The following is a 23,955-nucleotide window of genomic DNA, read 5'->3' as shown; positions in this document are numbered from 1 at the left end:
AGTATCAGTACATTATTATCAAAGTCCACAATTTATTCATACTTCCTCAGTTTTTACCTAATATCTTTTTTTCTGTTCTACTTTTACATTTAGTCATCATGTTTTCTTTGCCTCCTCTTGACTGTGACAGTTGCTCCGACTCTTGTTTGTGATGACCTTGACTATTTTGAGGAGTATTGGTCAGGTACACTGTAGGATGCTCTCAACTGGAACTTGATATTTTTCTTATAATTAGACTGAGGTTGGGGTGGGGGAAGGCTCTAGATGTAATTTGTTATTATTGCATCATATCAAGGGTATATACTATCAATACGATTTATGAGACTGACCTTGATCAAAAGGATGAGGTAGTGTTTATTAGGGTTTTTTTTTGTTGTTGACGTATAGTTGATTTACAATATTGTGTTAGTTTGTAGCTGTACAGCAAAATGATTTGATATATATATATATATGTATATATATGTATATATATATATACATATATATATATATTCTTTTTTCAGATTCTTTTCCATTATAGGTGTTTATTAGGTTTCTTTTCTGTAAAGTTACTCTTTGAAAGGAACTTTCCGTACTGTTTCGTATTAGGAGGAAGTTACTATGGGCAGCCCACGCTCCACCTCCTTGAGGGTGGAGTATCTACATAAATCATTTGGAATTCTTCTGTATGGGAGATTGGTTCATAGAATTTTTTTTTCTTTAAGTTCTCATCACAAGAAAAAAATTTTTATAACTGTGTGGTGATGGATGTTAACTAAACTTATTGTGGTAATCATTTCGCAACATATACATATATCAAATCATGATGTACACCTAAAACTAATACAATATTATATGTCAATTATTAGTTATCTATTTTATACATATTAGTGTATATATGTCAGTCCCAATCTCCCAATGCATTCCACCCCCCACCCCCTGCTTTCCTTCCTTGATGTCCATATATTTGTTCTCTATATCTGTGTGTCTATTTCTGAGTTGCAAACCGGTTCATCTGTACCATTTTTCGGTTCATAGAATTTTATACTTGATAAATATTGATGGGTTTTGACCACCCTAAAAAAAATAACAGTAAGGGGCTTCAGATTGAACATAGTAGTTTGACAAACTTATCTCTGTTCCCTTCCAAAAGCCACATAAATGATGAGAGTAAGGAATAAACGAAGATACAAAGTGAATAAGAGAGTACACCTCTGTCAATGAAAGATCTCAGGAAATTTTTGGAAGATCAAAGACCAGTAAACTGAGATGATCTTGATGTGAGATTGATTACAAGGCAAAGCTGAGGGCCATGGTGAGTGGGGATTAAGTGGAATTTCATACTAATTGCTGAGATACCTCCCCACCCGCACCCCCTTGGCTTGTAGAATACTAACAGTCAAGATTATACCCCCAGGCAGCGGTTAGGAAGATTTCTCTCTGGAGAAACCCACCAGTTCTAGAGAAGAGGTCAACAGCTGCTGACACCTGGCGGCTTCCACAAGGGCACCTGGCAGTGAAATCCTTCAGTCAATCAGCTCTTCGGATGTAAAGCATGTAAAAAGGTTTTTAGTGCCTTCCTTAACAGTTAAATATAAACGGATAGCCAAGGGCTATCAACCATTTTTGGAAGCTTTAGTACAAAAGATAGGGATCAAAACAAATAGGAAAAAAAGAGGAAGAAATAATGCAGAAGAAAAGAAAAAACTTGCAACTTCAGAGAGATAATATTGTATCCATGAATACAAACCAAGGATGCTATTTAAAAAGGAACAAAGGATAAGAATTCTAGAAATTACAAATTTGATTGCTAAAATTAGTAGGCAAAAGCTTAAGAAGAAACGATATTTGCATAGTCAAAAGTATCTCCCCCAAAGCATTTACTAGTTAAAAAGAGAAAAGCAGTTATTTTAGTGAAGAAAGCTGGCTGACTTAACGAAGTCGGTCAGGTTTAACATCATCAGTAATAACACATCAATATCATGCACCCTTGAAATGATGCACTGAGAAGAACATATCCTGTCTTATTGTATTCCCCAAAATTAGTAACCTCAATCTAATCATGACAAAATATCAGACAGACCCAAATTGATGGACACTCTGCAAAACCCTCAACCAATATTCTCCAAAAGTGTCAAGGGTCATGAAAGACAAGGAAGGACTGAAGAACTGTCACAGACTGGAGGAGACCAAGGAGACATGACCACCATATACAGTGTGGGATCCTGGATTAGATCCAGAAAAAGGACATTAGTGGAATGACTTGTGACATGCAAATGAAGTCTGTACTTCATGGCATTGTTGCAACATTAATTTCTTAGTTTTGATAATTGTACTTTGATTATGTAAGATGTTAACATTAGGGGACTACCTTTGCAAGTCTTTGTAAGCCTAAAATTATTTCAAAATAAAGTCTTTTAATGAGAGCAGAAATTAAAAAAAGAAAGCAGTAGAAGAGATGGAAAATAAAAAAGAGGAAATCTCCCACAAGGTAGAACAAAAATGAAAGATGGAAAATGAGAGTTTATACAAGGAGATACCCTGTCTCAATTAAGAGGAGATCTAGAAGTGAAAAATGAAACTATCACAGAAATAATACAAGAAAACATCCCAAGGAATTCCCTGGTGGTCCAGTGATTAGGACTCGGCACTTTCACTGCCAGTGGTCCAGGTTCGATCCCTGGTCGGGGAACTAAGATACCACAAGCCACGAGGTGTGGCCAAAAAATAAATAAATAAATAAAATAAAAGTAAAGAAAACATCTCAGAACAAATTATGATTTTTGAGGTTGAAATGACTGAGTGCTCAACACAATAATGAAAAATGACTCTTACCGAGGCATATCATTGTGGAATTTCAGAACAGAAGGGATAAGAAAATCCAAAACCACTGACCATGGCCACATCTTGGATCATCTTGAAATCGCCTTGGAACATTAAAAAATACCAATATCTGACCCTGCCACAGATCAATTAAAACAAAAGCTCTGTTTCAGGGGAACCTGATGCATGGTGAGGGTTGAGAACCATGGTCCTAAAAGCTTCCAAAGAGAAAAAGCAGATCACTTTGGAAGAATCAGGAAGTGATATCACAACTTCTCAACAGCAGCATTGTAAATAAGAACCCAGTGGAACAATGCTTTCCGAAAGAAAATGTCTTCTAAGCTAGAATTCTGGATAGTTAAGAAATCTCTTGTTCATGAAAATTAAAAATTATCACCCATGAGTCTGTTCAGAGGCTTGGGCTTTTTCTAAATGAGATTTTTTTTTTTTTAAGCAGATGTACCCAGTCATTTTCTGTATCTCCTGTGCACATTCCTTCCAAGTTATTCTTTCTTAAACACATTCTTTATTCAAGAATTGCCTCGTTTTCAATATCTTCTATGATTTGACCCAATACTACCTACCTAGACAATCAGCTCTCAGCTGGCCACTCCTCCTACTGTCTTTTGCTTCCACCTTGCCCTTTCCTGTCTCTTGTACCCTTCAGAGTTCTTTTCCATGAGCCATAATATCCAACTTCCACCCCCACCCATCCCAAATGGGTTTTGTCCTGAGTTTTTTTTTTTTTCTTTTTGGGCCTGAGTTTTGATTGCAGTTGACTAGACTGTTTGCTTGTAGCACTGCATGTTTGTTTTTTTTTTAAAGATCTTTATTGGAGTATAATTGCTTTACAATGTTGTGTTAGTTTCTGCTGTATGACAAAGTGAATCAGGTATATGTATACATATATCCCCATATCCCCTCCCTCTTGCGCCACCCTCCCAATCCCACCCCTCTAGGTGGTCACAAAGCACCGGGCTGATCTCCCTATGTAGCACCGTGTTTGATCCAAGCTCAGTGGGAAGTGGAGCCACACTGGCAAGCATGAAGCGTGGCAGTGGATAGGCAGCATATTTATCATGTTGGTCTAGCTGAATCATACCCGGACTGCAAAGTCCAACCCAAGTCTCACTTTCTCCATGAAACCTCACTCCAGTTCACTATTCACTATTCCCTTCTCTGAGTGCCTGGCACACACTTATGGCCATTTTCATTCTTTGGCACCAGACGAGTCCCTCTGTTAATCTTCCCAGCTAGAGTGGAGTGTCTTTGAGGACAGAGATTGGGCAATTGGCATTATTTTGTGTTTCTCCACTGTACCTAGTATAGTGCTCTAACACAGTAGATGCTCAGAATACATTTGACTGGTTGGTGGAGTAATAGTGAAGTGGAAAATGTGCCCTCTGCAGGTATGGAAGGAAAAGAGCATTCCTCTTAAAATCTCTACAACCTTGATATGATTTTTATGGAGCAAATTAACAGAGGCTTTTTCCTAACATTTCATGTCCCCATTAGAAGATCCTTGACTGTATTGGGTCTTGGCCTCATGACATATTCAACTTCTTTCAAAATGGCCTAACCTATACCAAAAAGCAAACTGGGGTAATATTGGATTATAAATAAGATACATTCCCAGTTAACATAAGGGGGAATAGTAAAATACATTTGCCTCGTGTCATTCTTGAGAAAACTGGAATTCTAACAAGAATGAATGTTCAAACATCCAGGGGATATTGGATGGCTGTTAGATATCAAAAATGCAAGTAAAATGATTGATACTCACAGGATATTATATTTTTACTCTAGTAAAAAGTACATTTTCTGAAACATGAGGGTGTTTAGGCCCATTGAGATCTAGTGCGTTATAGTGATGTACTTTCTCATATTAGAACTTTGCATATTAGATAGTTTAATATTTGTGCTGATATGTTGCCTTGTAAAATATAGTAGCAATTAAAATTAGAAACATCTGTGAGAAAAAAATTTTCTCAAGAATGTTACTTTTGTGGCAAATATTTTTCTGAAGGATATGCTGGGTTTTTTACTCTTCAGTTGGAATTGCCCTTGTATTCATCCTTTCTTAATGGTGCTAAGAGTGTTATCAGTTGTGTATTTATCCACTATGAATGATTATTTGGAGACCTTTTTTTCAAACAATATAAAATAATTGGTACATATACACTTATGTATATAAAATGTATATACATATACAGTGTAATTAATACCTTATCTTTGAAATCTATCTGTCCTATCATCCACAGACATACATGTTTTACCACTTAACATAAAATATCACTCTTGTATCCCTCATTATTATGATTGTTTTTCACTGATGTGTATAGCTTACCTACCCAGATCTTCTTTGATGATAGATTTCACCAACAGGTATTCATCTGTGTTTGAATAATATGTGACTAGCACATTGAAAAAAGGGATGTAAACCTGTTACATTTCCAGCTACTGTAAGCAAGTGAATATTAATACATATGTATATATATGAGTCTCATATTTATTCAAAAATTGGTGGTGTAGAGAATATTCAAACATCTAGGGGGACTGAATGGCTGGGGTATCATCGAGGTAACTGAAGGAACTGGAGTGTTCTGAAGAGCCTTGACTCACTTTGTAGCATTTAAATGACGGGGTTGGGCTTCCCTGGTGGTGCAGTGGTTGGGAATCCACCTGCCAATGCAGGAGACAAGGGTTCGAGCCCTGGTCTGGGAAGATCCCACATGCCGTGGAGCAACTAAGCCCGTGCACCACAACTACTGAGCCTGTACTCTAGAGCCCACGAGCCACAACTACTGAGCCCATGTGCCACAACTACTGAAGCCCGCATGCCTAGAGCCCGTGCTCTGTAACAAGAGAGGCCACTGCGATGAGAAGCCTGCGCACCGCAACGAAGAGTAGCCCCCCCCCTCACCACAAGAGAAAAGCCCACGTGCAGCAACGAAGACCCAATGCAGACAAAAATAAATTTAAAAAACTAAACTAGGGCTTCCCTGGTGGCGCAGTGGTTGAGAGTCTGCCTGCCAATGCAGGGGACACGGGTTCGAGCCCTGGTCTGGGAGGATCCCACATGCCGCGGAGCAACTGGGCCCGTGAGCCACTATTACTGAGCCTGCGCGTCTGGAGCCTGTGCTCCACAACGGGAGGGGCCACGATGGTGAGAGGCCCGCGCACCGCGATGAAGAGTGGCCCCCACTTGCCGCAACAGGAGAAAGCCCTCGCACAGAAACGAAGACCCAATGCAGCCATAAATAAATAAATAAATAAAAATTAAAAAAAAAAAAAAACAAAAAAAAACGGACTGCTGGGCTCTACCCTGAGCTTTAAAAAAAAAAAAAAAAAAAAAAAAAACTAAACTAAAATAAATGACGGGCTCCATGTGCCCTGCCTGTCATCATGTGATTTGTAAAGGGGTAGGATTTGTATACTAAGAGTATATTGAAACATTATGTTCTGTGCTTAACATCACTGGTAACAGACACTATCCCAATAACATTAAAGAATATGTTTATGACTCAGTGCCCAAATGAGCAATTCAGAGAGGAAGGATCATTGACGTTCGGGGGAGGGGGGACAGGAGTGGCTGTGTTTATTTTGCCACGGTCAATTTATTCTCTCCTCCCAGAGAGTTACTTACCTCTAACCTTGAATCCCCAACAGTATGTTCAGCCACAAATCTCCCCTGTTTATGACCCTTGTTACCATTTATCAATATAAAGCATGTTTATACATTAGAGGAGCCAGACGTTTTCCATTTTTATTCTGTGGCTTTCTGTAGGGAGCACTGGGGTGGGCTTCTCAACATCCATCCTATCCCAGATGGTAAGTCTGAGACAGCTGGGACAGTTCTATTTCACATGGTTACATATGTGACCCAATTCTCACCAGTGGCATGAAACCTCTGGAAGAAATTTCCTCTCCAGAGCCACAGAAATAACTGCTATGGCTGCCCTGCTTCCAGCCTGAGAATGAAGCAAACACGAAGGTGGCTGAGTGGAGAATGAGAGAACATGAGACTTTGTTGCCTCCAGCTGCTGATGCAATGAACCCTGAAGCACACCCTACAGCAGGACTTCCATTTGTGTGGAGATCATAAATTTCCTTATTGTTTAAGCCATTTGAGTTGTGTTTTCTATTACTTGCAGCTGGAAGCATCCTTGCTGATAAACTATTCTTAAGAGGAATGACTCATAGGGAAACAGTCCTCCCAGCTTCTGATTAACTCTGGCCTCCAGAGATAATTATCTGGGCCATCAGGTACACAAAAAATATGCAGGTCATAAGATTAAAATTAGAGTGGTTACATTTAAGGAGAGGGTGGAGATAGTGACTGGGAGGGGGCCTGAGAGGGGTTTCTGGAATGTTGGTAATTTCTTGATCTGGGTGGTGGTTATATGGGTGTGTTTACTTCAGGGTAAATTCATTGAGCTGTAGACTTATGATTTGTGTACTTTTCTGCATGTAGGTTATACTTCAAGTACAAAAAAAGTTTACTAAAAGATACTATATTGTAACCAGACCTCCAAACAGACTGTTTATATCTTGACTGGAAGGATATGAATGACATACCCTAGTCATTTTATTTGGCAGCCAAACTCAGCTGTAGGGATGTGCTTTCTTTGATAGACTTACAGAAGCTCATTGTAAAGACCCCCTGTCACTAGTGTGTGGCCAGCCTTCTCTAATCTCAGCCAAAATGTTTTCCCTTAGGGTTCCAATGGGAGGGCCTCACAGCCTTGCAGATGAAGGACTTCATCATTTTTAGAATTCAGTCACAATGACTATTAAAAACCAAAATGAAGGGACTTCCCTGGTGGTCCAGTGGTAAAGAATCTGCCTTCCAATGCAGGGGACGTGGGTTTGATCCCTGGCAGGGGAACTAAGATCCCACATGGCGCGGGGCAACTAAGCCCATGCGCCACAGCTAGAGAGAAGCCCGCTCGCCGCAACTAAGACCTGGCGCAGCCAAAAATAATTAATTAATTAAATTTAATATATAAAGAAACAAACCAAAATGAAAACTAACAGGCTGGCGTCTGTCCACGTAGGGCTTGGTCAAGCAACATTCTCAGAGAGGCGTTCTAGTTATGGGAGGGTCCACTCCAGGGAAACCACTGGAGTTTGGTAAATGCACCACGGAACCTCATGCAGCCTAGGTTAAGACCTCTAGTTCATGGAGGAAGAGATGGAATATGTTCAGTTAGTTGTTTGTGGAAGAAGAATATATAGGCTTTAGGGACCAAATTATCTGGAAAAAGACTTGGCACCACTAGAGGAAAACCAGGTAAGAAAAGTTACTGTTAAAAAAAAAAAAAAAAAAAGCAAAGGAAAAAAGAAAAGTTACCGTAAATTGTAGGTTGGAGAGTGGAATTGGACATGGGATAGCAAGTCATTGGGAATGTCAATCCTCATGAGGGAGAGGCTTTGGAGAGTAATCACATCACGATACTAAATGGGGAATCTGGTTGGTGGTCAGACCCATGGAATTCAAATTCCTTAGCACTGTGGAGCCCTGTCCTGATTGACACAGAACTGGAAGCTCATCAGAATGTGGAGACATGATAATTTATTTCTGCTCCCCCTAACTCTTCAAGGCACTTGCACATTCAATATATCCTCGCTAAACCTTATGAGGTAGGTAATTTAGATATGATCATAAGAGAGACAGTGACTAAGAGAAGCCTTTAGAGTCAGACAGACCTGCATTTGAATCCTGTCTCTGTCTTACCCGTGGAGCGGTGTTGTGAAATTTACTCAGCCTGTGTCGGTGTTTCTCACCTCCAGGGGACATTTGGCAACATATGGAGACATTTTTGATCATCACAACTGGAGGAGTGCTATTAGCATCCAGTGGGTAGAGGCCAGGGATGCTGCTAAACATTCCACAATGCACAGGATAGTTCCCTACCACGACGAACTGTGCAGGCCAAAATGTCAACAGCGCTGCTGTTGGGAAACCCCTGACTCTAATCTGATTCTTAGTCTCTTCATCCATACAATGGAGATTTTCACAATACCTCACTGGGTTGTTATATAGAGTAGATGAAATAACCATTGATGTTGGGTTGTCGGTTCTTCCACTCTTCCTGCCATTCTAGGAGCTGCCCTCTTAGGAATATACATCGCTACAGGGTTAAATTTCCATGGGCTGAACTGCCAACCATCTGTAGTCCCCAGTTTCATGATATTCGTCCCTGGCAGGCTTTTTGCGTGGTATGACTCTGCCCTTTGGCCACAGTTCATTGGATCAGAGCAGAGGCTGGATCCAAACTAAAGCAGTAAGAATTCCTTTCCCAACGAACTTTGTAATGTGTACTGAGAGATGCCAGGCTTAGTCTGGCTGGTGTCTTGAATGCAGAAGATATAAACCTGGGTGTTGTGGGTGGTCATTTTCTCACATGTGAATGAGATGCAAAAACAACCAGTTTATAGCAGAAGAGAAGTATGCAACAGTTCCAGAGGGAAAAGCAGCAATACAAGACAGAGTCCCCAGAGTCTGTTCCCCGCTGCACCCTGCCTTTAGGTTCTAGAGGCCATTTCTGCAACCATGTAATAATTCTTGCCTAAGCCGGCTTCAGTTATGTGTTTCTTGTGCTCATGGGACGTATTACTGATAACTGATGACACATGTGAAAACACTTAGCACGGTACCTGGGAACAGTAAGTCCTGAATAAGTGTCAGTTGTTATTATCATTCCCATTTTAGAGATAAGAAAGTCGAGGCAGAGAGACAATTTGTCTTCTGTCACACAGCTCTTTGGTGGTAACCCGATCTGGAATCCAGGTGTCCTGACCCCTAGATCTGGGTTCTGTTCTGTCTCTTCTCTTTTTTTTTCTTTTTTTAATTTATTCATTTATTTTTGGCTGCATTGGGTCTTCGTTGCTGAGCGTGGGCTTTCTCTAGTTGCGGTGAGCGGGGGCTACTCTTCATTGCGGTGCACAGGCTTCTCATTGCGGTGGCTTCTCTTGTTGTGGAGCATGGGCTTTAGCTGCATGGGCTTCAGTAGTGTGGCACGTGGGCTCAGTAGTTGTGGCTCGCGGGCTCTAGAGCTCAGGCTCAGTAGTTGTGGCCCACAGGCCTAGTTGCTCCACGGCATGTGGGATCTTCCTGGACCATGGCTCGAACCCGTGTCCCCTGCATTGGCAGGTGGATTCTTATCCACTGCGCCACCAGGGAAGTCCCCTGCCTCTTCTTTGAATTGTGAAATGAAACTTTCAGAATAGTGAGTAAGTAAGTACCTATGTACAGTTAAAAGTAATTCAAAGTGAACCCTGGTGTATTCATCACCCAGGACAAGAACTAGAAAATTGGCTGCCCCTCAGAAGACCTTCCTGTGTCGCTCCCGCTCTCCCTGCCAGAGGTAACCAATATCCTGTTTTTTGGTTGAAATAACTTTTAATAGTTTTTCTACCCACATTTGCATCCCTAAAGCACATGATTTCATTTTACTTGTTTTGGAACTTTATATAAATGAAATTGTACTATACATATTTTCTTGTGACTTGTTTCTTTCAACACTGTGAGGCTCATCCATGCTGTGATGTGTAGCTGTAGTTCATTTATTTTCTTTGATGAATAGGTCACAATGTATTTATGCAAGCTACTGTGAATGGACATTGGGTTATTTCCTATTTTTGGCCAATAGTATGACTGGGAGCATCCTTGTTTGTATATGCTGGTGCATATTTGCAAGGGTGTCTCTTGGATGTGTAAGTAGGAGAAGACCTGCCATGTTTGAGACTTCCTTTGCTCCACATCCTTGTCAGTTTGGGTTTTTTTCCATGCAGATGCCCATACCTCGGGCTACTAGATAAAGAAAGTACTGTGTAGTGCTGTGGGACCCACATTTAAAACACAGAATCCTTCCTCAAAAAGTTACGCATAGAATTACCATGTGACCTAGCAATTACACACCTAGGTATCTACCCAGGCGAATTGAAAACATATGTTCACACAAAACTTGTGCATGAATGTTTATAGCAGCGTTATTCATAATAGCCAAAATGTGAAAACAACCCAAATGTACATCGACTGATGAATGGATAAACAAAATGTGGTCTGTACCTACAATGGAATATTATTCAGCATAAAAAGGAATGAAACACTGATATATGCTACAACATTATGCTAAGTGAAAGAAGCCAGACACAGAAAGTCACATATTATATCATTCTGCTTATATGAAATGTCCAGAATAGGCAAATTCATAGAAACAGAAAGTAGATTAGTGCTTACCAGGAGCTGGGAGGAGGGAAAACGGAGAGTGAGCCTAATGGGTACAGGGTTCTTTTTTGGGATGATGAAGATGGTCTCACAAATTTGTGAATATACCAAAAATCACTGAATTGTGTGCCGTAGCGGGTATGTGAATTATATCTTAATAGAAATGTAAATATAAACGTGATCGACAAACAGAATGACATGAAGGAGGGCATCTTGTGGGGGGGTGGGTGGCTGGTGGCGCTGGGCGGGGGGGCGGACCTTTAGATTTGGTTCCTGGGAAGGTCTTTCCAAGGAGGAGGTGCTGTTTAGCTGCGACCTGAAGGATGAGCCCCAGGGTGATGAAGGTGCCATAGGCTGAGATGGGGAAGCTTGGAGGAGAATCAGATTTGGGGGAGGAAATCAAGAAACCTCGCTGGGATATATTAAAGATAGAACCTATACAGACGCAGGAGAATAACAAGGCCGAGCGAGACTCCGCGGGGCTCATGGGGAGGCTGAGCAGGAGAGGCGATGGCTGCGGGCTGACACCCAGTGCCTACCTCTCGGAAGCCAGGACGTGTGTGGACTGCACCCTCCCTGGAGGTTACACCAAGTGCTGGCACAGCGCTCTGGCTCCCGGCCCGCCCGCCTGCTTGTGGGGCTCCTTCCAGCGTTTTTTGGGCCTTCTGCCACGTCCCAGGTCCTCCCCTTACAAAGGCAAGAAGGGCAGGGGAAGGGAGTGTCCCTTCTGAACACCAGATGTGACACATAGCCTTAAATAGGCAGGAGCTCCAGTCTGATAGCTGGGGTGGCCATAGGGAGAAAAGTGGGCTTGCCACCCCTGAAGGGTCCAAAATCTACTTAGAAAGGCACCAAGGCCCGTGATGAATACTGTGGTGCCCAGGGCACCCAGAGGAAAAAGCAGGCCCAACATCGTGGCTGGAGCCAAGTCAAAGGGTCAGGAGAGAACTGAATCTCAACTAGCACATTCTTCCTCACCTAGTGGGTCCTGCGGTAGCAGTCAGCACTTTCAGTCAGCACCTTCGGGTGCTTCTAGCCCACACAACATGGCACGCTTCTGTATTTTCTTCCATAAAGGTCTCTCCCCTCTGGCTCTCTGCCCAGCCAGTTGCCCGCAGACTGGAAAACAAAGGCTCGAAGCCTTCCCCGGAGACCTGGGCTTAGGGATGGGCCTTGGGCAGGCTGGGCGGATGCTCTGTTGATTTTTTTTCCAAGTGCAGAGAATGTGACAGCCAATTCCTGTTGGAAATCGCTTTTGTTTTCTTTGGAGCACAAAGCACTTTTCCTTTCTCGTGATTGTCTCGGCTCAGGTCATGTTTAGGATGATGATTCGCTAACCTAATTGCATGCCTTCCAGATCCATGGTTCTTAACCTTTCAGGGCATAGACCCTATTGCAACTCTGGTAAGAACTATGGACCCTCTTCCCAAAACGTACATACATACACATGCACATAAATACGCCCAATTTAATATTTAATATCAGTCCTAGCAGGTTCAGAACCCCTGGGTTGCGGAGGGGTGGCTCCTCCCTACCTCGCCACCCCTCACCCCCTGCCCCCAGCTTTCTTTTCCGTCTGGATCTTAAAATTCCCTCTCTTAGCCGTCCTCAGGGGCCAGCATTTCTTGCCTGGCTCCTGCCTGAATTAATCCCATGTATCCAGCCCACTGAGGAGCAGAGACTCTGGCTAGATTTGGGCTGTCTCCAGTTTCAAGTCTCCAGTCCACTGGTGCTCCAATTTTTCAGGCAGCAGAATATTCCAGTGGGATTTGTAAAATCTCCATCTCATCCGTGCCTGGTTATTATGGAGGAGCCGGGCAGCCAGAGTCTCGGCAGATTCTAGAAGAGGTGGCACAGCTTTGGATGAGACTAGGGAGACAGGCGTTGTCTGGTTTTGTTAAATTCCAGAAGCAAGTCACTTTGCCAAAAATGCCAAAAATAAAAGACTGTCTAGACACTTACACACTAGAAGCTCTAATATGAGGAGAGACCATCCCAAAGATCATTGATTTATACTGTAAACGGCAAGACAAATTTTTTTTTTTTTTTTGGCCTCACCGCGTGGCTTGTGGGATCTTAGTTCCCTGACCAGGGATTGAACCCCGGCCCTCAGCAGTGAGAGCTTGGAGTCGTAACCACTGGACCGCCAGGGAATTCCCTGGGTTAATTTATTTAACAGGCACGAATTATGTCCCTGTCCTGTGCCGGGCACTGTTCTAGGCACCGGGGTGCACGGTGAGTCAGACAGACAAGGTACCAGAGAGTTTTAGTTAGCGGCAAGCGCAAGGATGAAAATAAAATAGAGTGAAGTGATGGATGTGATGGTGGTGGGGACATGATCAGAGAAGATATCTCTGAGAAGGTGCCTTGGAGCTGAAACCTGCGTATTGAAAATGAAGCATCCATTGGGAGGAGGAGGAGAGATCCAGGTGGAGGGAGCAGCTGCAAAGGCCCTGAGGCTGGAACCAGTTGGGCTGCTTGAGGAAAAGGAAAACACGTGTGGCTGGTGCAGCTTCCGGGAGAGGGGAGGTCGGGGCTGGGACGGAAGAGGTAGGCAGCGGATGGGCGGCGTCGGGCTTTGCAGAAAAGACAACGGAGAGTGTGGGGCAGGCGTCTGATGTGATTGGATTTGCGTTTTGAGAACCGGCCTCCGTGGAAAGAAGTGTCTTCTGGGAGAGCAAGAGCGGAAGGGGGAGCAGTACGAGGCTGACGAATGATCCAGGTGAGTGGGAGATGGTGGCTCGGACCTCTTGGTGGCCGTACAGATGGCAAGACAGCCGTTTTCCAGTGAACACACTTGGTTCATATCACATAATATATGACAATGCACGGCGGTTAAGACCCCGTGGGAACCTTACTTTACTGCGCGGAAGGACCAAAGTTAGGGTGTTCTTACCAGTGCAAGGTTTCCTGTTCGTGCCCTTTCAGGAAAAACAAGAACGAAGATATAAATCCTCCTTTACAGAAAGTTGCTTGGCTGTTTTTGTCTTTGCAGAATGTTAATCTCCTTGGCAGGCAGGAGGTGGGGAGGAGAGCTGGTATGTATTAGGTGCCTACTGCATACCTTGATCTCATCTAATCCCACAGTAACCCTACAAGGCTCGTGGGGTTTTTTGTTTTGTTTTGTTTTTGAGATGAGAAAACATGTTCAGAGAGGTTAGGTATATTGCCCAAGGTCACAGCTAACAAGTGACAGAGCTGGGATCCAAATCCAGGTCTGTGTGATTCCAAGTCTTTCCACACCATCCCAGGTGAAAACACTGAGGAGGCCCTAGTAACCTCGAGACTCCAGGGTTTTAGCTACTCCTTGGATGAAAACTGGTCTCTGTTGGGGGTCCCCTGACTTTTCTAGAACATGCGGTGTGCTGAATACAGTGATGTCCAAGATTAGCATTTAAAGACGTTCCCTAAAAATAATAAAATAAAGACATTTCCTAATGTTTAGAAGATTTAATGATGCCAGAGAATCTAAGGGGGAAAGAAGGATTTGGGTCTTGAGATAAATAGGCTCATTAACTAGCAACAAATAAATAAGGGTGAAATCAATTAGGGCTAACTGGAAGGTAGGATTTATGCCATCTGGCTTGACTTTTGAAATGAGAGACTGATGGCGGCTACCAGTGTATCATGGAGGCGCAATTCAGGGACAAAAACCCTCATGTTGAATCTGTGCTGTAATCCTCCCCCTGCTGCTCTGTGGCCAATGCTTGGTAGGAGGACTCTGGAGGGCTCCAGTGTTTCCAGCAAGACCCCTGGTCTGGGGTCCTTGCAGCCTCAGGACTCTTTGTGTCACGAGGACTCCTTCATGTCTTGGGCCTTCCAGAACAACCCAGAAGGGAATGGGCCTTGCAGGGTTCACCTGGTCTGACTGCCCAGGAGTGTCTCAGAGAAAGGCTGGGGCAACATTCCCAGCAACTGGACACAGGAAAAGCCAGCCCATCACACCCAGAGTTACACCCAGGGTTACAAAGAGAAACATGACACTGTGTTCCTGTCTTTGGTGCTTCAAGCTCTCCGGTGGGTGTGCACACCTGTGACTCGACTGCAAGCTCCATGCAGGGAGGACTGTGTCCTCTTTTTGTCCTCTTCTTCATCTTCTTATCGTTTTTGCTGTTCTTGAATGACTGAACGGAGGTTGACAGATACTGTCTTCATCCTCCAGGATTTGACATTTCAGCTGGAATTATAAACCCATAAAGAGAAAACTGAGGCATTATGGGCAGTAAGTTTTGAAATCAGATCTGGCTTCCAGCAGAGATCGTGAAGCCTTGGTTTCCTCATCTGCAGAATGGGGTGATGAGGCACATCATAGAAAGTGGCTGTAAGGCTTGAGTGAGATGATGCATGTAAGTGCTGAGTAGAGAGCCCAGCTGCATAGCAACCCTCAGAGCAAGTGCATAACATTTCTGCCACGACCCCCTTACGCCTTCCATGGTGCATGTTTCAACAGGAACTTTCAGTCCTTTTGACTGTGACTCACATCACAACCCTATAATGTGTGTGTGTATATCTTTAAATATATCTACAATGTAAATTTTATGAACTAGTACTCCTTACTATGTGTGATGAATTCTGATAGTTTCTACTCTATTCAGTGTTGTTGAAAAAAGTGCTGAAGGGGCACAGGGGAACTTTTGGGGTGATGGACATGTTCTACATTTTGATTAGAGTGGTGGTGGCGGCATGGGGGTTCTTGTCAAAAATCATTGAACTCTACATTAAGATGGGAGTTTACATTTTAGTGCATGTAAATTATATCTCAATAGATTTGCAACCCTCTAGATTACTTTTTTATTGAGACAATTCACATTCCATAAAATTCAACCTTTTAAAGTGTACAACTCAGTGATTATTAATATATTCACAGAGCAACCATCATCACTAGCCAGAACATTTCATCACTCCAAAAAGTAACCCTGTACCCATTGACAGGCACTTCCCATCCCCCCAACCCTAGCCCCTGGCAACCATGAGTCTACTTTCTGTCTCTATGGATTTGCTGCTTCCAGTCCTGTGAGGCCAGGATCAGAGTCTTTGAAGCTGGGCCAGTTACTGGGCCTCTGGGGGAAGGGGCACACTCACCACCCCTCGCCCCAGAACTGGGATTTCTCTCTTAGGTCCAGGTATTGGGCGACTTCCAGGAGCATCAGTGACTCCTGTAGGTGACTCATACCCTTCATCACCACTTTTCTCCACACTTACTCCAGGCCCACCCACTCCTCTGGAAATGCCCCTTACTCACTTACTCCCCTCCTGTGGGAGATCTGGACAAGGGTGCACCCAAGGAGGAGTGTGGAATGGACTCTCCAAGGTCAGTGTGGGAAACCCATCACAGAACTGCAAAAAAAGATGCAAGTAAGGTTCAGGAATGTGTCCAGCACAGTAGGGGCTGGAAGTGGATTTGGAACTGGGGGTGGACAAGAGGAGGAAGCGAGGGGGCTTCCCTGGCGGTCCAGTGGTAAAGAATCTGCCTTCCAGTGCAGGGGACGTGGCTTCTATCCCTGGTCAGGGAACTAAGAGCCCACACGCTGCAGGGCTACTAAGCCCGCACGCCACAACTACTGAGCATGCGCACCTCAACTAGAGAAGCTGCGTGCCACAAACTACAGAGCCCACGTGCCCTGGAGCCTGCGTAGCACAACTAGAGAGAGAAAACCTGCAGGCCACAACTAGAGAGAAGCCCGCGCACCACAACAAAGAGCCCGTGCTGCAACGAAAGATCCCGTGTGCTGCAACTAAGACCCAATGCAGCCAAACAAATAAAGAAGAAAAAAAAAATAGGAGGAGGAAGCAAGGGGACTGTTAGTGGCTGCCTGGAGAAGAAGAGGGGGACCTGGAGGTGACTCGTGCCCCATGTCCCTGCCTCTTCCCTGACCCGAGGCTCCACCTGGAAATGCTCTTACTCCCTTCACCCCCCGCTGCCTGGGAACGGTGCAGACAAGGAGACACCTGAGGAGGGGAGAGGGTGAGAAGTAAGGGAACTGAAGCCGCAACGTCCATGAGGATGGGACTGACCTGGACCGACTGATGCCAGCTCTGCCGTCATCTGGAAACGGGTCTGACACACGCGCTTTCAAAGGAGACGTGGAGGTGTTATCAAGGGCCACCTGGAGACATAAGAGAAAAAAGTCCTGGAGCTTTAAAAGCCCACTTTTTCCAGCTGTCATCAACAGGAAGGGAGGTAGGACTCTGGTGATGTCTAAGGAATGAAAGTACACTGACAGAATAACATTTTAGAGACGTGTGAAGCACGCTGCAGAGCGTAAGTGCCCGTGATCCTGTTCATATAAAAAAGATATTATGTGTGATCGTTCATAACGGACCCGAGTCTGAAAGGCTTCTCACAAACCTGCCATTAATAACCTTCGGGGAAAGGAATTTCACTGTCTACTATTAATTTTTTTTTAAATCATATGCTATTTGTGTAATTTAATGAGATATATTTTAAATTTATTTTTAATCTATTTTTAAATAGGTGATACAGTCACATGGAAAATCTCCTTCCCATTCTTGTCCTCATCTGCAAAGACACCCACTCCGTGTGCCTTAGGTAAGTAATGATCCTAATTTTTTTTTTTTTTGTATCCTTCCAGAATTTCTTTATGCATATGTAAGTAAATTTGAATAGAGAATCTTAGTGCAACTTTTTTGGAGCTCTAATTTGGAAATTAGAATTCAAACCCAGTGACCAGACATAAGGGCTCTGAAGTTTTCCCATAATCAGACATATCTACAGGGGGCCAGTGGGCACGAGGTACACCTTTCCAAAGAGCAGAAAGCTTTTAAACATGATATATGTAAAACAATAATTGATAAATGCTCATTATAAAGGGACCAAGAGGGAGTCCCCTGGCGGTCCAGTGGTTAGGGCTTGGAACTTTCACTGCTGGGCCCTGGGTTCAATCCCTGGTCAGGGAACTAAGATCCCACAAGCGATGCAGCACGGCCAAAAAAATAAGTAAATAAAATAAAGGGGTCAAGAAGTGCAATAAAAAGGAAAATCACCCCAAATCGCTCTACCCCGAAATAACAATAATTAACATCAATAAAACATCACATCTGGACCAGCGATGTCCAGTAGAAGTTTCTGCAATAATGGAAATGTTTTCTGTGTTATTACAGTAACCACTAGCTGCATATGCTATGGAGTGCTTGAAATGTGGCTAGTGCAACTGAGGACCTGAATTGTTTATTTTAATTAATTTTAACTTAAATATACACAGCCTTGTATGTCTAGTGCCCGCTGTAATGGGCAGCGCAGTTCTGGACCCTTTTTAGTGCATATGTCTGAGTGGATGGATGTAAAGAGAGGCTGGGGAGGCAGGCTATTTTGGCATCACCTGCCAGAAGCCTCATAAGTGTGATTACTAATTAATCTGGGAGTTCTGCTTGTGGGAATTACCTTAAAGTAACGGTTCTCAAAATCTAGCTCCAAGAGTGTTTATTAACATGAAAAACTGGAACGTTGTAGAAAAATATTTACTGACGTGAGACTATGTTCACCACTGTCTATTAAGTGAAAGGCAGGTTACAAAGCAGGAGGATTTCATTAAAATATAAACTGTCTAGAAAGACACACTTCAAACTGCTCAGCACATGGTAGGCACTCAATGAATATGTGTTAATGAATGAGTGAAGGTTAATAAGAGTTAGCACTGAGTGGTGAAATGGTGAGTGATTTTATATTTTCTTCGGTTCTGTTATTTATATTTTCTAACTATGGTAAATTCATATACCTTTGTAATAAGAAAAAATATGTATTGAAAAAAGAGGTATAGTTGCCAGGTTGTAATATTTCAGAGCTGGAGGGAACTTTGGAGACAAAGGCGCACATGGCTAATTAATGGCAGGAGCCCAGATTTCCCAGCTACACACAAACATCTCCCAGCGCCAAGGAGAAAAGATTGCTGGATGGTCTCCTGTTCTGGACTATCCCTGGCAGGACAAAGTCTCTCAGTGTGGCAGTTCAGCAGTGGATTTAGGGAGGACAAAACAAAGGGTATGAACGCTCTTCAGCAAGATATAAAACATCGTGAAGAATCTCACTAACAAACTCTGGGCGTCGTGATTTTGCTCCAAGTGCACCATTTTGACCCCAGCAGAGACACCCTGCAGGACTCCAGTCCAGTCAGCATGTCGGAGAAAAGTCTCCGTCCCTTGCAGGAGAAGTCTCCTTGTTGTCTCTACATTTTGGCTCTTCTTCAAAGGCTGTTCTTTTTCAAAATTCTTGACTGAATCACTCAGTCCCTACCTCAGATGTCCTTTCTTTTTATCCAGACTTTGCTGTTGGCATTCACCCTCAACTTTGGAACTTTACTATATGACATGCACTTTACTATGTGAAATGGTTGATTATTGCCACGTCGCAGCTCTTAGTTCCATGACTCAGTTCATTTTACCACACTTTTTCTGAGTACTGACTAGATCGTCAGCATTGATGGATACAGAAACATACAAAAAGGTGTTTATCCAAGAGAAATGAGAACATACACCCCAAAATGACTTGGACAAAAATGTTCACAGCAGCTTTATTCACAGCAGCTCAAACTGGTAACAGTCCAAATGCCCATCAACAGGAAAACAGATAAACAAGTTGCAGCAAATGCATTCAATGCAGTGCCACTCGGCAATAGAAAGGGATACAATACCGACACGCACAACAACGTGGGTAAACCTCAGAGACACTATACACAGTGAAAGAAGCCAGAAAAGAAAAAAAAAAAGAGTGCAAACTATATGCATCCATTTACATCAAGTTTCAGAGCAAGCAAAATTAACCTAAGGTGAAAAAATCAGGACAGTGGTTATCTCTGGATGGGGGTGGGTGGATGGTCCTAGAAAATAGGACAGAAAATAGTTGGGGTGGGACACCACTGGTGGCGCAGTGGTTAAGAATCCGCCTGCCAATGCAGGGGACACGGGTTCGAGCCCTGGTCTGGGAAGATCCCACATGCCTCAGAGGAACTAAACCCATGTGCCACAACTGCTGAAGCCCGCATGCCTAGAGCCCATGCTCCACGACAAGAAGCCACCACAATGAGAAGCCCGCACACCGCAACAAAGAGTAGCCCCCGCTCGCTGCAACTAGAGAAAGCCTGCGCGCAGCAATGGAGACCCAACGCAGCCAAAAATAAATAAATAAACTTAAAAAAAAATAGTGGGAGTGGACATGCTTCCTATCATGAAAGGGGTGTGTGTTATGCAGCTGTGCCCACTTGTTAAAACTGTGTAGCCTAAGATTTGCATATTGTAATATGTGTGACTTCTCCCCGGAAAAAAAGGCAGGGGGTGGAGGCTGTAAGAGAAAAGCAGTGAAGAGAGTAGGAGTGGAAAGTGGGTAGAGGAATAGATGAAGCAAGAGTGGCAGAATGTTGGTAATTGTAGTATAAGCCAATATCCCTGGTGAACATAGATGCAAAAATCCTCAACAAAATATTAGCAAGCCGAGTTCAACAATACATTAAAAGGATTGTACACCATGATCAAGTGGCATTTATTCCAGGGATGCAAAATGAAGGATAAAAGCCATATGATCATCTCAACAGATGCAGAAGAAACATTTGACAAAATTCAACATCCGTTTATGAAGAAAACTCTCAACAAAGTGGTTATAGAGGGAAAGTACCTCAACATGATAAAGCCACGTATGACAAGCCCACCACTAACATCATACTCAGTGGTGAAAAGCTGAAAGTTTTTCCTCTAAGATCAGGAGCAAGACAAGGATGCCCACTCTTGCAACTGGTAGTCAACATAGTATTGGAAGTCCTAGCGAGAACAATTAGGAAACTCTCTGTATTATCTTCATAATTTTTCTGTCTATCTAAAGCCATTCTACAAAATAAGGTGTATTAAAATGTTAATAATCTAGGCCCTGCTCTCAAAGGTAGTGGCTGGAGGCATGAATTCCTAGTTGGTCTCCTGGGTTCAAACCTTGACTCCACCATGACCTTGAAAGGACCGTCTTGGTGGCCAGTTTCTTCTTCCTTAACGTGGGGGGTGATACTCGGACCTACCTCATGGGGGCGCTGTGAGGAGCAAATGAGATACTTGATACAAAGTGCTCAGTACCACCCCTGCCTCAAGTTAGAAATCAATGCAGATAAAATAGAGTGATTGAGAATGTGCATTTCCGGGCCAGGCAGTCTGGATTCAAATCCTGTTTCCTCCAGGGCTTGTTCATAAAATCGTGGGCTGGTCCCTCGGACTGAGCCTCAGTTTCCTTAGCTATAAAATGGGATGAATAGCACCCCCTGCAAGGGGGATTGGAGGATTGAATGGGCTCATGCGTGCAAAGGCCCCCAGCACAGTGCATGCACAGGGTAAGCCCTCAATCAGTGGGAGCCGTAGGAGGAAAGTAGATGTGCAGTTAGAATCCAGAGCAAATAAAACTGCCTGAGCGTCCAAGAAGGCTTCCCCCAGGAGGCTGTAGAAAGGGGCCCCACTCTGGCTTGTGCGCTGAGGCAGCTGATTGGCCGGCTTCACGGTTCTCCAAGGTCCTGTGTGACCTCCTCCTCCACCCTGTGAGGTCCTCCCAGGTCCCCAGCGTTGGAACAAAGCCTCCGTCTGCTGTTCCACTACTGTTCTCTGTCTGAACTCTGATTAAGTCCTTATCTCAGCCGGCTTTGCCCTGCTTGGCTGCCTGTCACATTCAATTCCATTCCAGGGCTTTCATTCTGTCCTGGCTCGAGTGTCTCTGAGTGTGAGGCTCTTGGACACAGGGCCTGGTCTCCATCGTCCTTGGTTCCCATAAGCCTGAGCACCGTGTCTGGAACGCAGCAGCTTCTTAGTTCATGGCAGTGGAACAGAATAAAATTATTCTGAAGCCAGCTTCCGGGCCTTGATATAGTTGGATTTCAAGGCACTGAGATACACTAGCACACTTCCCCCATCAAAAAATACCTGCTCTCTCTGGACTCCCTCTGGTCCCAGATTCTACGATTAGAACTTCATTGCTTTGGCTTAAGCCAAATTAGGACCTTGTACCTGATAAAAATGGAACACTCTGTATTAGAGTCCTAGCAGGGAACAGACGGTACACTCGAAAGGGTGTAACTGAAAAATAAAATAAGGCAATTAATGGCAGGACAACTTACAGTGAAGTGGGCAGGATGGAAAGAACCAGCAGGGATGGTGAGGCGCCCTGGGACTTGCGACAGCAGACAGCTGTTAGCATCTAGGGTGGCAGAACCAAAGGGAGCCCAGTGAGAGCTGAGCTGTGGAAGAGCCGCCTTGAGGGGGACAAGGCTGTAGAGATGCAGCCACTGCCCAGTGGTGTGAGGCTGCACCAAGGATGAAATATCTCCATGTTCTTCTCTTCTTGCCCTCAGATCTCCTGGCAGTGGCTCCATTGGCCAACCCAACCAGAAGCCACAGGGTGAGGGGGCCTGGGTAACGCGGTCCCCAGCAGTCAGCCTCCCCAGAACTAAGAAAGATAGAAAATGGATCTGGGGTGGGAATGAAGGAGCAAACCAAGAATAAACCTTCAGTGGTGACATATTCTAGTTTTATCAGTCATGTACAATTCAGTATAAATAAGGGCATCAGATCCTTTAGGAAGCTGAGGGAAAGGAGACTAAGGACCAGGATGCTGAAGTGTTAGAAAGGAAAGAGCGTCACTGACTTGGGAAATGATCCCCCCACCCAAAAAAAGACAAACGTTGCCTGTTTCCAGTGGTGGCCCTGGAATGTCCGTATGAGAAGGCTCTAAGGATGGTCATTTGAATGGATGGGAAACAGCCATAGCTATTGCATAGCAAGCTCTGGGGCTTTACTTAGATTTGAGTAGCTGGGGGTGGTGCTTGTGAGGATTATGGGGGGCATTAGTCTCTTCCCCATCTCAGCCATCCTTTCAGCTCCTGTACAAACCTTTGTCCTCCCAGGACTTCTTGAAACCTCTTGGAGATGCTAAAGTGCGCTGTGATCCTGAGTTCTGGGAGATGTGACTTGTAATCTGGGAGATGTCCTTGACCACGGGGGCACCCCACCACACCTCCCATGGGACCAGTGGAGCACACTTTGTGGGAACTGCAGGGATTTGGTAGATTATCTTAAAGTCTGGGTTTGGGAAGGAGGAGGAAAAATGGGATCAGTGTCTAAGGCTGTGTGAAGGGCATTAGGAGAAGCACAGGGGCAGAGAAAGGGAGTCCTTGGGTGGAATGAGGTGCTCTTGGGGCTGGAAAGGGCCAGGGATCATCGAGGACCTTGCTAGTCAAAGTGAGGTCCAGGGACCTTGTGCCTTTTTCGTTCAGAAGGTCATTCAACAAACACTGAGTGACTAGTCCAAGCCTAGCACTGGGGATACAGAAATTAATAGCAGGCAGAGAAACAAATAGGAAACTTCACCTCAGTGTGGGAAATGCTAAAATAAGGATGCTGAGTGTGGGGACTTCCCTGGAGGTCCAGTGGTTAAGACTCCACTCTTCCACTGCAGGGGGCACGGGTTCAGTCCCTGGTCGGGGAACTAAAGATCCTGCATGCTGTGTGGCACGGCCAAAAAAAAAAAAGGTTGCTGAGCGTGGGTGGATATGGGCGGACTAAAGAAGGTCCCCCAACCTGGGGGGGGGGGGGTGATTGGTGTATACTTCCTGGACTTGTGCCTGTACAACTCGCCCAAATTTCCTTTCCCGATCCCACGATCCCACGATCCCACGATCCCACGATCCCACGATCCCACGATCCCACGCTGCTCCTGACGTCAGCACCACTCAGTCTGCCTAAAATCCTCCTTCTCTGATTATTTCACTGTTTGTGTGCCCAGGTTTCATTTCATTAACTAAATTGGGCTCCTCTTGTTCCCTCCCACTGTAACACCTAGTAGGCCCTGAATCCTCAGTATGAGAGAGTGAGTGAATAATGAATTGGCAGATGGATGATCTGGTACAGTTGATAAGTGTACTACGGAATGGTGAGACCCGCTC

General features: G+C 44.3%; 1 protein-coding gene across 2 annotated transcripts in view; it reads left to right on the top strand.

The window, feature by feature from the left end:
- Positions 1-13,634: 13,634 nt before the first annotated feature.
- The window catches only part of NFAT5 (nuclear factor of activated T cells 5), a 192,555-nt gene continuing 182,234 nt past the window's right edge, over positions 13,635-23,955 (top strand). For both annotated transcript variants that reach the window (XM_061174553.1, XM_061174554.1), the window contains exons 1-2: positions 13,635-13,757; positions 17,511-17,585. The gene's annotated coding sequence lies outside the window, so the exon portion shown is untranslated. The remainder of the gene's footprint in view (positions 13,758-17,510; positions 17,586-23,955) is intronic.

Source organism: Eubalaena glacialis, chromosome 18, assembly GCF_028564815.1.
Source record: "Eubalaena glacialis isolate mEubGla1 chromosome 18, mEubGla1.1.hap2.+ XY, whole genome shotgun sequence".
NCBI lineage: Eukaryota > Metazoa > Chordata > Mammalia > Artiodactyla > Balaenidae > Eubalaena > Eubalaena glacialis.
The sequence above is the reverse complement of the archived record's forward strand: the minus strand, read 5'-3'. Positions and strand labels throughout refer to the sequence as shown.